Consider the following 18,086-nt stretch of genomic DNA (forward strand, 5'->3'; position numbering starts at 1 on the left):
CTGGCTTTTTCTTTTCCTTTCACGAGTGGGCTGTGGTGAGGAATACAATGAGAACAGCACAGATTGGTGGCACTGCCCTGATTCATGCTATAGCACCAACAGTTCCACTCATCTTTGCTTTTGCACCATCAGTGCAAATGTGATCACAGTGAAAAAGGAAAATAAAATTATTATGAAAATAGCTTTGATCTTGCAAAACCCTAAAAGTCTTGAGGGTCCACTAGGGGTCTGAGGACCATACTTGAGAACTTCTGCTATAAAGACACTATAAAGTTCCTACTGTATTCAACATCATTAATACCTTCTTTCATTCTATTTGTATCTGATCTTTCCTCCTAACTTCCTATTCTGAAGAGTTGTTTAGCCATAAAGCGTAGTTATTAACTCATCGTATTACCCTAAGAATGGAAGCGCTTGAGCTGAGAATTAAATGCAGCTACAGCTAAATCACATTGATTTTGATATTTTCCATAGCTCAAGTCAAACAACTCGATGCTTCAAGATTTTAGCCAAAACAATTTGCCTTATTTATAAGATATAGTCAGTCCAAAAAATTTAAGTGACTAGTTTTTTCTGGACTAGTCCATAACAGGCACTTTACTTCAAGCTAACATACGGAGTAACAGTGGAAACCTCTGACATGTTACAGGTAACATATAGGAATATAATACTGGAGTACAGGAATTAGGAATACTGGAATATAGGAATACAAGAATACTGAAACTATTCTCATCAAGAGCTCGACAGACCAGACCTCCATGGTATTAAATCCAATAGTGAATTCTCAGTCCTTGTCTTATATGACCTATTGGCAGCATCTGACGCAATGGATCACTCTTTCTTCCTTGAAATGCTTTCTTCCCTGGCTTCCAGGACACCACACCTGCCTGATTTTCCTCCTGCCTCTCAGGCTGCTCTTTCTCGGCCTTCTTTGTTGACTCCTTCTCCCCTCCTCAACCTCTAACCATCAGTGTCCCACAGCTCAGGCCTTGCACATCTTCTCTTGGTTATCTCATTTTGTTTCATGGCTTTAAATACCATCTATTTTGTTGACAATCCCAAATTGGTGTGTCCAGTAGGAACCTCACTCTCAAACCTCAGATCCTCTTTGTGCATTGACACAACTGAGCTTCTTATATTCTCCCTCAAACCTGTTCCTCAGCCTTCTACATCTCAGTTAATGACGACTCCTTCCATCCAGTGGCTCAGGCCAAAATTCTGGGGCTCATTCCAGCTTCTGCTTTCTCTCTCACACGCCACATACTATCTGTAAATAAATCCTATTGGAAATATTTTAAAGGTAGAACCAAATCCAAACTTCTCTCCACCTCTACTGTCACTGCCTTGGTCCAAAGCACCACCATCTCTTATCTGGATTATTGTTTTTTCTGCTTCTGCCCTCCCCACCCTTCAATCTAATCTCTACATTCAGCAGTGATTTTTTTTTAATATGTAAATCAGATCATATCACTCTGCTATCCAAAAGCATCCAGTGGCTTCCTATCTAACTCAGAGTCAAAGTCAAAGTCCTCAAAATGACCTACGTGATACACTACCCCCACCACAACACACCTCTCTGACTCATCTCCCATTTCTTCCCCCACCTCCTTCTCCCACAGCTATACGCGCCTTCTTGTTCCTTGAACATGCCAGACATGCTCCCCCATCAGACTTCTACCCCTCCGTCCAGAATGTTCTTTCCTCAGTTGTCCACATATATGGCTTATTCCCTCACTGCCTTCAGGCATTTACTCAAATGTCACTTTCTTAAGGGGTCTTCCCTGACCACTCTATCAACCTCATCTCTCCACACACATTAGTACCATCGTTCCTGATTTTACTTGTTCTCCTTAGCATTTATCACTGACATGATTCATATTGTATTTATTGATTGTGTGTACTGTCTCTCTCCCTCTTCTAGAACGTAAGATCCAGAAGGGCTGAGATGTATGTCCCATCTCTTGCTCGGTAGCACTAGTGTCTAGAATGGTGCCGGGTTCTTAGTAGGAACTCCATAAAAATATACCAAATGAATGAATTTGAGCATCAATTTTCTGAAATTCAAAAGGATGATGTTTTGACTCCCTTACATAAAATTTGTTTTGGTAAAGCAATAAAAAAGATTAACTCTCTTTCTACCCATCAGATTAGTAAGACATTAGAAGTCTGACAAGTGTCTGTGAGAAGCCTCATACACTTCTGGAGGCAGTGCAAACTAGATGGTACCTGGCAACCTCCAGTACAGTTAAAGATGCACATATTGTGGGGGCTGGCCCTGTGGCATAGTGGTTAAGTTCGGCGCACTCTGCTTCGGCAGCCTGGGTTCATGGGTTCAGATCCCGGGCGCAGACTTACACCACTCGTCAGCCATGCTATGGTGGTGACCCATATGCAAAATAGAGGAAGACTGGCACAGATGTTAGCTCAGGGCGAATCTTCCTCAAGCAAAAAACAACAGCAAAAAAAGATGTATACATTTTATCTCCCAGGATTCCACCACTCCTAGTTATTTGCTAGGGAAAAATCTTCCAACACATGCCACGTTCAAAGATGTTCATCACAGCAGTATCTATAACAGCAAAAATCTCTAAATAACCTAAATGCTCATCAGTGAGGGAATGGATAAATTGTGATATATTTATAAAATAGAATGCTATATAGTACTTGAAATATGTGAATTCAATCTACATGTACAAATCCCAAACTATAAGGCTAAACAACAACAAAAAAAGCAAGTGGCAGCCTAAGTACAGCATGATGCCATTGGTATACACTTGAACTTACACAAAACAATTGTATATATTGTTGTAAACACACATAAATAGAATAAAAGTATAGAAGCACGGCTAGGAAGGAACCACACCAAGTTCAGAACAGAAGTCACCTCTGGGGTAGCGGAGGAGGGAGCAGGCGAAGTGGAGTGAGGAGAGAGACCAAGGGAACTTCAACTGTATTTGCAACATTTTACTTTTTAAAGAAAAAAGTTCTGAAGCAAATACGGCAAAATGTTAATATTCATTAAATCCAGATGGTGGTTTTTATGACTGCTTGTTATCTTATTCTCTGAACCATTTCATATGTTTGATCTTTTTCATAATTTAACAATAATTTTAAGGGGAAAAAAGATCATATCTTGAGTAATGAAGGAAAGATTAATGATTATAAATTAAGCCTCAGGGCTTTTAGTAACAGAGGTTAAAGCACTAAAAGCTGGAAATGCATTATTTATAGATTTTAAAAATGAAAGAATATTTTAAAAATCTTTGTATCTATTGGGACTCTTTCCTTCCTAAGGCAACTCGACTGAGGATAGTTTTTAAACTAGATTGTTCTCCCTGAGCTTTAGCTGTTTTTAGCCTTTGGTCTGAACTCGAGAGAATTCAGGAGAACGAAACTTGAAGCCCCCACATGGCCTATTAAATGGGAGAAAGACCAAACCTCTTGATCTATACTTCATGGCCCCAAAACAAAATCAATCACATATATTCTAAAGAAGGTTCAGAACAAAAATAACTGGGAAAGCAAGAGAAACAGAGTAGAAAACACTACCATGTTTTCTTTCTCCAATGTCTTTCCTAATTACAGTCCACTGTTTACTAACAATAATCCATGTTATTATGTGGAGCTTTGTCTGTCTTTTCAGATCCAATTAGCAAGATACCACCCTGACACTACAAGGTAGATATCTTGAATTGGAAAACCTTTCCAATCCATGTATAAAGAAAAATAGCCATTACTGTAGAAGGGAAGTCAGATCTCACTCCAGTCAAAGTATTTTCAACCTATTAGCTTCTGCCTCAAGCCCCATATTGGACATGGCTCCCAATAGGCATGAAATCCAAACCCCCACTACCTACTACTACAGGAAGCTTATGAAACATGAGACCCAGAATTTACTCCACACCTGTCTCAGCCACACAAATAGATGACTCTGTGAGTGTACTCAAGTAATGTTTTCTCCCGCTAATAGCAAAGAGAAGTGTTTGCATTCGAACCACTCCCAAAAAACCAAGTTAGCATGAGCCTGGGGCAGGCAGGGGGAGAAGGGAGAACAATGTTTAAAGTATCATCAAAGGTTACAGATGCACAAAGAATTTCATTATTGAAGGGAGTAATGGATTTATGGGGAGAGGAAGGGACAAGCCAAAACTAAGTCTGGAAGATCTATCCAAATTTCTTGAAAAAAATAAAACACTGCAGCATTATTCATTATAGCCAAGAAGTGGAAGCAACCTAAGCGTCCCTCGACTGACGACTGGATCAAGAAAATGTGGTATATATGGGCCGGCCCCATGCCTTAGTGGTTAAGTGCGCGTGCTCCACTACTGGCGGCCCGGGTTCGGATCCCGGGCGCGCACCGACACACCACTTCTCCAGCCATGCTGAGGCCGCGTCCCACACACAGCAATTAGAAGGCTGTGCAACTATGACATGCAACTATCTACTGGGGCTTTGGGGGGAAAAAAAAAGGAGGAGGATTGGCAATAGATGTTAACTCAGAGCCGGTCTTCCTCAGCAAAAAGAGGAGGATTAGCATGGATGTTAGCTCAGGGCTGATTTTCCTCACAAATAAATAAATAAATAAATAAAAAGAAAATGTGGTATATATATACAATGGAATACTTCTCAGCCATAAAAAAAGACAAAATCATCCCATTTGCAACAACATGGATGGGCCTGGAGGGTATTATGTTAAGTGAAGTAAGCCAGAAAGAGAAGGACAAACACTGTATGATCTCACTCTTATGTGAAATATAAACCAACACATGGACAGAGAAAACTGTATTGTGGTCACCAGGGGCAATGGGGGTGGAGGGTGGGCACAAGGGGTGAAGGGAGACATATATATGGTGATGGACAAACAAAAATGTACAACCCAAAATTTCACAATGTTAAAAACTATTAAAACATCAATAAAAAATAAATAAATAAATAAAAATAAAAAACATATTGTCTTCTGAACTTATCCTCTATGTAAATCTTGACAAGCACTTTTTAATATAAAATAATAAAGTAGAAAATACGAGAGTACACCATACATAAACTATTATTTCATGAAAAGTTTATTTAGATAAATGTACATTTATATGTACAGGTATTCTGGGTCATGATATAAAATATATGACTTACTATAGGTTGCAGTCAAAAAACCTTGAGAACTGCTCTACAACAATCCCATTTTAGGTGAGGTTTTAGATTAGAGAGATAATCACAAACACCACAGTACCCAATAAGCAAACACTACTAGATTGGGGACTAACTAGTCGCTCAGAGAAATGTCATCAGTTTGTTACCACCTTAGATCTGAGAAATTTTCCCACATCTTCGTAAAACAATTTCACGGGCTTGGATGAAAGGTATTCATTCGATCATTCAACATTTATTGAGCATTTATTAGGTATCATGCACTGTTTTTGGTGCTAGTGATACATGAGTGAATAAAACACAAAGAAAAAAATCCTGCCCTACAAGCTTCTCCCGCTAAAGAGCCAAGAATGACCCCCTCCTGGCTCTGGCAGGGGGAGGGGAAAGTAACCACTGTGAAATATGCCCAGAGGGCTCTCCGTAACAATGGCCTTCTCTCCCAGGAAAAAGACTCTCCCAGAGCCTTATCCCAACTCGGGGGAGGAAATTTCCCTCTCTGAGGCCCCCTCTAGCCTTCTTGTCTCACCTGGGTCAGGGAGAGAAACAGTTAATAAACACTTGCAAAGGTCACAACTCAGGGACATAGACCCACTAAAAGACTGAGATTTAATCATAAGATTATAAAATGCTTCCCCTCCCCCACACTTTACCACCATATCAAGGGTCCAATATAATAACAGTGGATTACAGCTGAAAGAGCTAAAAGGTGCACGCTCTATTTAAGGAGTTCTAGGGGCCAGCCCAGTGGCACAAGCATTAAGTGCGCACGCTCCGCTGCGGCGGCCCGGGTTTGCTGGTTCAGATCCCAGCGTGCATGGACGCACTGCTTGGCAAGCCATGCTGTGGCGGCATCCCATATAAAGTGGAGAAAGATGGGCACAGATGTTAGCCCAGGGCCAGTCTTCCTCAGCAAAAAAAGAGGAGGATTGGCAGATGTTAGCACAGGGCTGATCTCCTCACCAAAAAAAAAAAAAGGAGTTCTGGGGAAGACCAAAGATAAGCAGGGAGACAAAAATAAGGATACTAGAGGAATTTGAGGTCTCTGATACCTATAGTTACAGCAATCACTAAACACAAAACAACTGCTAGCCAGATTAACATAAAACCCCAAACTAAAGGCCTATTCACCTCAGTTCCTATTACCCAACACATCACATCCAGCTTTTGATTAAAAACTATAAGTTATGCTAAAAGGCAAGAAAAAACAGTGTGAAGAGACAAAGCAATCATCAGAACCAGACTCACATATGACACAGATTTTGGAACTATTAAACAGGGAATTTATAATAACTATGATCAATATGTTAAGGGCTCTAATGGAAAAAATAGACAACGTAAAAACAGAGACACGGAAACTCTAAGAAAAAAATCAAAAGAAAAATGCTAGAAATCCAAAACAAATTTGAACATAACAGAAACAGAAATGAAGAAAGCCTTGATGGGCTCATCAGTAGAATGGATATGGTTGAGGAAAGAATCCATGAGCTTGAAGATATGTTAATAGAAACTTCTCAAACTAAAATGCAAAGAGAAAAAAGAATTTTAAAAAAAAAAAAAACAGAACATCCAAGAACTGTAGGACAATTTCAAAAGGTGCAAAATATGCATAATTGGAATATCAGAAGAGAGAACAGAGCAAAAGAAATCTCTTAATAACAGCCAATTTTCCAAAAATTAATGACATATACCAAACCACAGATCCAGGAAGCTCAGAGACCATCGGCAGGATAAACACCAAAAACGAAAAATAAATTTTACAAAAAGTACACTTAGGCATACCATATTACCATATTCAATCAAAGAGAAAATCTTGAAAGAAACGAGAGGGGAAAAAACACCTGACCTCTAGAGGAATAAGGATAAGAATTACAGCAGCCTTCTCGTCAGAAACCATACAAGCAAGAAGAGAGCACAGTGAAATATTTAAAGTATTGAAAGAAAAACCACCAACCTAGAATTTTGTATCCAATGAAGTTATCCTTTGAAAGTGAAGGAGAAAAAAGACTTTCTCAAACAAAAACCTGCCCTGCAAAAAATGTTAAGAAGTTCTTCAGGGAGAAGGAAAATGATATGTCAGGAACTTGTATCTACATAGAAAAGAAGAGCATGGGAGAAGGAATAAACAAAGCTCCACCCACTGGCTTCTTGATCAAGTCAGCCCTCCGTATCCACAGGTTCCATAACCACAGATTCTGCATCCACCGATTTAATCAACCAGGAATTAAAAGGCCTACGATGGTTGCATCTGTACTGAACATGTACAGACATTTTTTCTTGTCATTATTCCCTAAACAATACAGTTTAGGGAGAGGGTTAGGGAGTTGCAGTGACTGTTGATGGGTACAAGTTTTCTTTTGGGATGATGAAAATGCTCTGGAATTAGACAGTGGTGTTGGTTGCACAACTGTGAAAATACTAAAAGCCACTGAACTGCATAAAAGGTATGTGAATTATATCTCAAGTTTTAAAAAAAACTCACAGTCAAATGAAACAGAGGTCAAAGAAAACCACAAATCAGAGAGATAAGAGAAAATATCACACCCATGAAACAAGAACAGAATGTAACTTGAAAGAAAGAAAGAAGGGAAGGAAAGAAGATAGGTTGGTTGATTCAGAAAATAAGAAAGCGCTCTTGGAAAGGACAGCTCTGATAGCAGAAGCTGATAAATAAAGTGAAGACATATACTAAAAAGTAAAGCCAAAAGAAAAAGATGGTAAATAGGAGAGAAAAGGCTTTTTAAAAATAGTAGATTCATTTAAAACGTCCAATGTCCAACTTATAGTAAGTCTAGAAATAGAAAAGAGAAAAAAAAGAAAAAGAAATTAATAAAAAAAGTTACAAAAGATTTTTCTTAAGCTGATGGATATACATTTCTAAATAGAAAGGACCCAACTGGGTGCCTAGAACAATGAATGAAAAAAGAACCATGCTAAAGCACAACGTCATGAAATTTCAGAACATAAGAACAAAGAGCGTACAAGCTTCCAGTCACATTTACAGAGAACAGAAATCAGAATGGCATCAGGCTTCTCAACAGTAAAAATACTGAATGCTGGAAGACAACGCAATGCTTTCAAATTTTAGATAAAATTATGTTTAGTCTGGAATTCTATAACAAAGAATACCACGCATCAAGTATGACAGGAAAACAGTGATGTTGGCAGATTTGCAAAGTCTCCAAAAAGTTGCTTCCAAAAGCTGCTTTCTCAGGAAGCTACTGAAAAATGCGCTCCAGGGGAGTAAATGAGAAAGATGAGCATAGGGGGTACTCACGTGGGAGAGACAAAAGAAATTCCCAGAACGGTGATGAAGAGAAATCCCAAAGCATTACTGCGCAATAGCCTAGAGAGCAACCAGTCCAGATTGGAGAGTTTAGAGGAAGTGTCATCTCAAGATGAAGGAAAGAAAATGGAAGAAATAGATTACATGATGAATCTGACCACACTGAAAGAAGTATTCATTTAGCTCTATCAGAATGTTTGGGCTGAACTAGTGATAGGTAAACAGAAAATTATGCAAATGAAAAAATCAGAAAATATGTAACTCTAGTAAAAACAAAAGCTGCACGAGATAGGAAATGTAATCCTAATATACTACATGGCTCGGCTGTGAATATTTATCATCATAATAGCATAAATAATTTAATCAAAACTTGTGATATATTGTAATCAGAAGATGGAGGTAGAAGCGTGTTTGTGGAGACTGAAAGAGAGCTAAATCCTCATCTTCAATGGTTAAAAGACAATAAATAAAACTGACAAGCTGGGAAATAACAGTATAAGGATGTCATTTAGAAATGCAGAAGTCAATATCAGAAAAGAGCTAAAGACTTAAAAGTCATTGACTCTACGGAACAAGAATCAAGAATGAAAAGGAGTGAAGTAAGGCACTGCTATTGCATTATAAGCCTTGTAATGAATGCTATTTGACTTTTTAAACTATGTGCATGCATTATTTGGGCATAAATAAAATTTAAATTCAAGAAAGGAAAAGGCTTCTCTTCAAATCAGGTCAGAGGATGATGTCCTTATTTAATTTTAATAAAAGCAACCCATCCACATTCAATTAGTGTATAGTGGGTTTAATTGTGGCCCCCAAAAAGATATGTCTAAGTGCTAACCCCCTTGGAATCTATGAATGTGACTTTATTAGGAAATACGGCCTTTGCCGATGTAATTAAGTTCAAGATCTCGAGATGAGATCACCCTGGATTTAGGATGGGTCCTGTGTCCTTTCAGGAGACAGAGGGAAGAACAGACACAGAGGAGAGCCCATGTGAAGACTGAGGCAGAGACTGGAGTCACGCAGCCCCAAGCCAACAAATGCCTAGAGCCACTAGAAGAGGCAGAGGATTCTCCCCTAGAGCCTAGAGGGATCACATTGTCCTGTTGACACTGTTGACACTTTGATTTTGGTCTTCTGGCCTCCAGAACTGTAAAGGAATAAACTTCTATTGTTTTAAACCATCAAGCTTGTGGTAATTTGTTACACAGATTAGGAATAGGAAACTAATACAATTAGCGACAAAGGCTTTACAAGTTGTGGATTTCAAATGACATCAGGCTGAAGCTAGAAGTCTTCTGCACATCAGCAACACATCCTTGGGGTGCCCAACTCTCATCTCGACCTAGACCCAGACCCCACGGTAACTTCCCTTAGAAATAACCCCTGCAGTCACAGGGGGTGTGGTCTTGCTGAAATTGTTTCTTAATTGTGATTCCAGATACAAAACAGAATCCTAAATGTATCATGTTTTATTTCATTACTTAAAAAAAGAGTATTTATCATGCTCTGTTCAAAACAATTCGTTGATGCCACTACTACAACAATTGCTTAGCTTTTGAGAATTTGAGAACAATATGTATTTTAATGGCAAGTGAAGAAACAATCAAGAAGGGCTACATTAGAAGAGTAACAGGCAGCCTATCTCTGGTCTTCACACCAAAGCTTCACCATCTTCCTTCTTCTTTTCACCTCTCTTTTCTTCCCTACTTTGCTAGGCCCTTCCTCCCCTCCAATTTCTTCCTTTTCCCTCCTATGACACAGGCACATCCCAGGCTCTGCAGGGGTATCACTGTTGGGCTCACAACCAAAAGGGCAGCTACCCCTGGCTCAGAGTTAGCCTGTGATACAATCTGAACTACCATCTTCCGAGGGTTTATCAGCTCTACCCTGAAGGGAGCAAATACACCTTACACCTTTAATTTTAAATAAGAAACTTAAAAAAAAAAAATCCAGCTTTCTTGGCCTATAATCCCCCGGCTGTTAAAAGAAAAAAACTTGGGGTCGGCCCAGTGGTGTAGTGGTTGAGTTCGCACGCTCTGCTTCAGCGGCCCGTGGTTCGCTTTGACGGCATCCCACATACAAAACAGAGGAAGATGGGCAGAGATGCTAGCTCAGGGCCAATCTTTCTCAGCAAAAAGAGGAAGACTGGCAATAGATGTGAGCTCAGGGCCAATCTTCCTCACTGAAAAAAAACACAAACACACACAAAAAAATGAAAAGAAACTATTATCTAGGGTAGTAATTCCTGAGTCCTTCTTATTAGCCAAATTAAGCAATGTCAAGGGTCCACCTACTGGTTCAGAGTTTCCAGAGACATCCAGAAAGACAACAAAGATCTATCATCGTCCTTTTTGGTTAAAATACTTGAAGTACCTAAGATCAAAAAAGCAGGGAGAACATTATTTAACATATTCAACAGGGAACTTCAGAAGAAGCTGAATAACATGTGGTGTCCCGGCACCGGAAGATGCAGGATAGTGGCTGCTATTGCCTGCACTAAAATCTTAACTTGACCTCAATAGAACACAGAGCGTGCATTCAAAACAGGACGGGTTGATTCTTTTTTTCTTGAAATATAATTCACTTACTATAAATTAACCCTTTTAAAGAATACCACTTGGTGACTTTTAGTATATTCAGAGTTGTGCAACCATCACCACTATCTAATTCCAGAACATTTTCATCACCCCAAAAGAAAACCCCATAATCATTAGCAGTCACTTCTCATTTCTCTCTGCCCCACAGCCCCTAATAACTACTATCTGCTTTCTGTCTCTATGGATCTGCCTATTCTGGACATTTCAGATAAATGGAATCGTACAATATGCAGTCTTTTGTGTCTGGCTTCTTTTACTTAGCGTAATGTTTTCAAGGTTCACCCATGTTGTAGGACGTACCAGTATTCCACCCCTTTTTATGGCTGAATAATATTTCATGGTATGGATACCACATTTTGCTTATCCACTCACTCATCAGTTGATGGACAACTCAAAATTTGGGTTGTTAGGATATGTTGATTCTTGAAGCCAGGGGACTATAATGGTCAAAGACACCTGCGGCAGGAAGGCAGCCAGCCAGCCTTCTGATTGTGCCTCTTCCAGGCCGCTTTTATTCACCCTGTCTAGTCCTGAGCCAGGGTCAGTCGTTCATCAGATGCTCACAGATGCCACTCTGTGCCAGGCCCTGGCGAATGTCATGGGGCCCCTGCCCTCTGGGAGCTCAGACATCTCACTCTGAGAGATCTTCATTAAATAAATCCTCGAAGAGCTTTTGGCAGGAGAAAGCAACCACACATCAGTCAGCAAGTGCTAGCTCTTGCAATATCTGAAGCACCTGATCATTCTTATCACCCAACTTCAGCAAGAACCTTTCAAAGCAGTCAGTCTTTCAGAGGCAAATAGGTTTAACCACTCACTAGCCTCTGAGTGATATTGGACAAGTTACCCTCTCTAAATCTCAATTCCTCATCTGTGAAACGAACCTAATAATAGTGCTCTATTGGAGCACAAGGTAAGTGCTCCTCCAGCATTAACTACAAGCTAAACTAGTTCTTGATGCTGAAATTCTAGGCTCTTGGGATTCCTGAAATTCTTGACCCAGCTTTGAGTCAAGAAACCACTGACCACTGATCTCGAGATGAAAGGACCTGTGTAGCAGATGAGCCAGGGAAGAGCAAAACTACTCACTAGCACCAAGATTTTATTTTTAATTAGCCAGCTGTAGAAACAGGCAGAGCTTCTTATTTCTAACCATAGAACCACCCTGTATCCACTTCTTGGAAGACGTGGAAGAAAAGGGTCTGTTCAAAAGATTCCTCCTTTCCTTCACACTCTCATGCTTTTCCAGTTCTTTCCAACACAAATGCTTCTTTCTTGGCCTCTTTCCTCTGGCCGGTATTGAGTTACCTTCCATTCTCCCAAGGTCCATATTGAAAAACAATCAAAACGAATTGAACTTTGCCAAATGACATCTGTACAAAGACCAAGCACATAAAAAGAGATAGAAGGAGGGACAGGGGAGGTCATATCATCGTAAGCACAGTGGAATTATAGGCTAGGAATAAAAGAGACTGGAAAGCAGATCTCGTGACAAAACAGGAAGCAAAAGGCATGGGTGACACAGAGGAAGAGGACCTGCCCCAGTTTAGGACTGCCAAGTCTTGGTATTTGGTATTTTCCTAGAAGTAGTTATTAACACTTGAATTAAATCACCAAATGTTTGTTTATAAGCTGGCGGGGAGGGGCAGGAGCAGGGGACTGCAACCTTCTAGAAAAGATTCAGTTGGTTCTCTTTAAGGGAAATAAGATCTTCCCTTTTGTTCCTACCTCTCAGAAATTCCAGTCTATAGTAGTCCAACGTGACTCAAAATCACTCAAAAGCAGCTCACTGATTTGATTCCAATGAGAGCTGATGTTCATGCATCCACTACACTGATGGACTCAGAAGACCAGGATTCAAATCCCAGCTCTTCCACATCTTAGCTACATGACCTCATGCAGGTCACTTCACCTCAGTGAGGTTCTGTTTGTTTTAAATCTATAAAACAGCAGGATGTCTGACAAACAACATGCATTCAGTACACGTTAGCGAAAACCAATATTTTAAACATTAAAAACTCATTACCCATCTTTCCAGGCTGTCTCTTTCCCATCCTTCTTGGAGGTCTCTAAATTGGTTAGCAACCCAGAAACCCAGACTAATTCCAGAAATTGGCACTCAAATTGATTTCAGCGGCACTACAAAGACGCACACTTGGAAGAGTAGCCTCCTCAAGAAAAAAGAAACCCATTAGCTTGTGGTTTTCAAAAGGGTCTTTAAATGAAAAGTGAAAGGGAGAGAAAATCAAGTTCCCCGAGATATACTACAATGTTCCACCATGCTTAAAATACCTACTAGTATAATAGTACAAACTGAGATTTTATTTCGAAATTTAACTTCCGGCAAGAAGCATTCCTCTTGGATATGTACCCATGCTATTCCATAAGTGACTTCACCCAGTGTCTCAACTCTAAATACTGTCCACACGGTAACCGCTTCCACATGCACATCTCCAGCCCAGGCCTGTCTCCAGACTTCCCTATCTAACTGCCCACAACACCTTCAGTTGTATTTCTATAGGGATTTTACAATCAACGTGAACAAAACTGAGCCCCAACCCCGTTCCTCCTATGGTCTTCCCCATTTCGGCCAATGACGATTCCATTCTTCTAGTTGTTCATGCCAAAGACCGTGGAGTCGCCCTTGACTCTTTTCTTCCTCTCACAATCCACATCCACAAACCCAATGGTTTCAAAATATACCCATCACCAGACTGCTCCTTGCCACCTCCATCACTACCACCTGGTCCATCCTTCACCCGGATCATGGCAATAGCCTCCAAACTTGTCTCCCTGCTTCTAGCCTTGCTCCTCTTGACTCGTTCTCCACAATGGCAACCAGAGTGAGCCTGTGGAAAGGCAGGATGGATTCGTGTCTACCCCACTGCTCAAGACCCTCCAATGGCCCCAACTCACTCTGAGCAAACACCAACACCCTTACAATGACCTGCAAGGCCCCCACGACCTGCCCATCTCTCCCCTTAGCCCCCTCACCTCTCTGACCTCATCCTTCCACTCCCCCCTTACTCAGGCCCCTGCAGCCACACTGGCCTCCCTGGCTGGTTCCAAACCTGCCAGGGTTGCTTCTTCATTAGGGCTTTTAACTTGCTGTGCCCTGTGCCTGGACCACTGTGTCCCCATTCAGCCACACAGCTCCTTCCCTCACACAGCTCCTTCCCTCACTTCCATGACCTTTCCACGAAGGCTTTTTGTGTGTGTGTGTGAGGAAGATCGGCCCTGAGCTAACATCCGCGCCAATCCTCCTCTTTTTGCTGAGGAAGACTGGCCCTGTGCTAATATCTGTGCCCATCTTCCTCCACTTTATGTGGGACGCCACCACAGCATGGTTTGACAAGCAGTACATTGGTGTGTGCCCAGGATCCGAACCCGGGCCGCCAACAATGGAGCACGAGCACTTAAGCACTATGCCACAGGGCCGGCCCCTCCACGAAGGCTTTTCTAAGGACCCTATTCAAAATTGCAACCCTGGCCAACACTCCACATCCCGCTTCCCTCCTTTATTACAATATAATGTGCAATTGACTTGGTTATTTTGTTTACCGTGCCTTTTCCCACTAAAATGTAAGACCCACAAGGGCAGAGATTTTTGCCTTTCCTGTATGCTATATTCCCAGCGTTTAGAACAGCACTGTCCAATATAATTTTTAATTTTCTAGGAAACACATTTTAAAAAGTAAAAAGAAACAGGTGAAATTAATTTCAATTATATTGCATTTAACCTAATTAACTTAAAATGTTATTTATAGCATATATATTATATTAATATTATACTTATTATAATATAAAAATATCAATGAGATATTTTATCTTTTCCTCATACTAAGTCTTCAAAGTCTGGTGTATATTTTATACTCATAGCTTATCTCCAGTGCTCAACAGCCCCATGTGTCTGGTGGCCACTATACTGGACAGTGCGATTCTGGAACAATGCCTGGCATAGAATAGGCTCTTATAAATATTCATTGAATGAAAGAACGTTTTTCCCAGGAAGAGGCAGCTATGGTATAGTACAGAGTTTTCTAAACTTCTATTGCATTTTACATTCACTATTCTTGCTGTGATCTATATACTATTTTTTCCTTAAAATGTCATACTTTTTATACTTGAAAAAATATTTAAAAATAAAACTTTATATTGCTTCTATAAATGGAAAAGAATGGGTCTAGGGATAAAAGGCCTGGGCTCGAGTCCCTACTCAGTCATTCACTAGCTCTGGAATCCAAAGCAAGGACTTCACTAAGCCTCAGTTTCTTCATGTGTAGAATAGGGACAATACTGACCTTCACAGGATCATGGTGATGATTAAATGAGATGTGGGTATAAACTCTTTGTAAATGGGAGAGTTGTAAGTAAAAGACACTGAAAAGCCAACCCAAGCCTTTTTCCCATACCTATGGTTTTCATATGGACAATAACACAGAAAATGGCAAGCTTGTCTGACAAGAGAAGAGATAGGATTTGGGCTCAAATCCCTTGTCCTCCACTTAACAGCTATGTGACCTTCAGATACTCATTTATTCACCAAACATTTACCAAGTGCCCATAACATGCCAGGCACTAGGCTAGTAGCCAAATATGACAAATAAGATATGAACCCTGCCCCCGAAGGATGTGCAGCCTAGCAGAGAGAAAGAAATCAGTAAACAAGAGAGAGCAATAAACTGTTAAAAAAATCAAGGCATCTCTCTTAGGTCTGTTTGTTCATCAAATGGGAATAACACTTTCCCAACTAACTCACAGGACTGCTACAAAAATTAATGTTTAAATGCTCGTCAAGTAGCCCTAAAACTTTAACTCATAATACTCTACATTAGCAAAGCCCTTTTTTTTCCTACTTGTAACCCAAAATGACTCTGGCTCCCATGAATGTCCAGTTCAAACAGTCACTCCAGTTACACCGCATCTATGAAATTCATTTCACTTTGGCAAATTTTGGTTAACATGAAGAAAAAAAGGATGAACGGCTTTAACACAGGTATTTAATCTCAAAATCATGATCCAGGTCACGGTTCTAAGGAACACAACACAGATTTCTCAGGCACCCCACCTAGTTACAGTTTGTCAAGCAGTCACATGGTAAGGAGAGCTGAATAATTTAAAGTGAAGAGGAAAAGCCATAAAGCTGTAAAGGTAGACGCTCTGTCCAAGATTTCTGCAGCCGCTATGTTGCTGAGGTAATGCTGGGCGCCAGGTCGTGGCCAACAGTTTAGGCTAAAAGCCATTTTATGGCCAGAGCAAAGCGCCCACACTGTTTTTTTAAGCCTCGAAGCTGAACTGATCTGGGAAAATCTCAAAGAAAGATGATTTGAAGGGCTAGGTTCCCAAGAATTGGCAACCTTATCCAAGTGGGTGTGACGAACGCAAGATGACCAAGATTCTGTGATCCCTCTAGAAGTTTAAAAACTGAATGGGACCGAAATCAAAGTCTCGGGTAACAACCATTTCCAAAGAGGAGGGAAGGAAGAGACTCTCTGCTGGGGTTCAGTCAGCTGCTTCTTCCTGATTTCTCCTTTCCCTCCATGTCATACGCCCATTCTCAGGCGCCCCTGCCAACTCAGTCCCACGTCGCCCGTTCCTCCTGTCCCGACCCCTCCACAAAGGTCACTCCTCTCCATCCCTGGCACCCAAGCTCCTTTCCCCTTCCGGAAGGACTCGCTGGCCGCCGCACCTCCCGCGGCCACCGCGCCCACCCCGGAGCACCCACCCTGCTCGGGCGGGAGCCGGGACACCCCTCCTCAGAGGCCGGAACCGCCGCGCCAGGCCCCTCCCACAGGAAGCCACCGCCCCCCGGCGCCCGGGCCGCGCCGCCCCCGGCACACCCCGCGCCTCCCGCCGCCGCTGGTCAGACCCGCGCCCCCTGCCCGCCGGCCTTCCGCGCCCCCGCGCCGGCGCTCGCTACCTGCCGCGGCCAGAGAAGCGGCGCCCCACTCCTCTCCCACTTCCGCCTTCCACCGCCCGCACTCGGGCCGGGTCACGTGACCGCGCGCGGTCACCTGACCCGGAAGAGGCTGGCCGGGCCCGCAGGTGTGGGCAATCTAGGCCTGGCCCGGGAGCCTTTGGCCGGGAGAATGCTGTCTTATCCTTCGCATGTTTAAAAGTGGAAGGGCTTTTCCACTCCCTGGATGGTCCCCGAACTATCAGATAAATTGAGGGTTCACTGAGTGCCAGGCGAAGTTTCGTTTACTCCTCGCATCAACCCCGGAGGCGGGTCTAACATTAGCCCCATTTTACAGGTGAGAAGAGGCCAGGCAATCAACTAAGTCAATAAATATTCATTGAGCTCCTTAGGGTTACCAGATAAAATACAGGACGCCCAGTTAAATTTGAATTTCAGATAAGTAACCATGTCGTGTGTAGGTAGGTGCCAAATACTGCATGGGGCATATTTATGCCAAGAAAGTATTTGTTGTTTATCTGAAAATCAAATTTAATTGGGCATCTTGTATTTTTATTTGATGTATCTGGCAACCCTATGCTTGCTATGTGCCAGGCACTGTTCTAGGCTCTAGAAACACAAAAGTAGCCTTTGTGAAGCGTCTGTTCTTGTGACATAAAGCAAAGGTAGAAAAGCTTCAAAACCCCTGCTTGGGCCTATAAAATACCCCACCACACCAAGCTAACCCCCATTCCCTTAGTTTACAGAATAGATAGAACTTTATGAATTAGAAAAAACATTTAGGGGCTGGCCCAGTGGCACAAGCTGTTAAGTGTGTGCTCTGCTGCAGCGGCCTGGGGTTCCCAGGGTTCAGATCCTGGGCGTGCATGATGCACGGCTTGGCAAGCCATGCTGTGGCAGCATCCCATATAAAGTGGAGGAAGATGGGCGTGGATGTTAGCGCAGGGCCAGTCTTCCTCAGCAAAAAAAAAAAAGAAAAAAAGAGGAGGATTGGCAGATGTTAGCGCAGGGCTGATCTTCCTCACAAAAAAAAAAAAAGAAATAAAAAACATTTAAAATCAACCTTCTTTACTGATGGTCTCAACCTTCAGCTTTGACAAGTTGAATGAAGGCTCAATTTTTCACTTTTAATTACCACTAA

At 41.7% G+C, this 18,086-nt stretch overlaps 1 protein-coding gene across 1 annotated transcript in view; it reads right to left on the reverse strand.

The window, feature by feature from the left end:
- The window catches only part of WWP2 (WW domain containing E3 ubiquitin protein ligase 2), a 134,976-nt gene extending 117,965 nt beyond the window's left edge, over positions 1–17,011 (reverse strand). The window contains exon 1 of the mRNA XM_004431787.3: positions 16,949–17,011. The gene's annotated coding sequence lies outside the window, so the exon portion shown is untranslated. The remainder of the gene's footprint in view (positions 1–16,948) is intronic.
- Between the last annotated feature and the right edge of the window lie 1,075 nt (positions 17,012–18,086).

Source organism: Ceratotherium simum, chromosome 30, assembly GCF_057802395.1.
Source record: "Ceratotherium simum simum isolate JZ-2026a chromosome 30, ASM5780239v1, whole genome shotgun sequence".
Taxonomy (NCBI): Eukaryota; Metazoa; Chordata; class Mammalia; order Perissodactyla; family Rhinocerotidae; genus Ceratotherium; species Ceratotherium simum.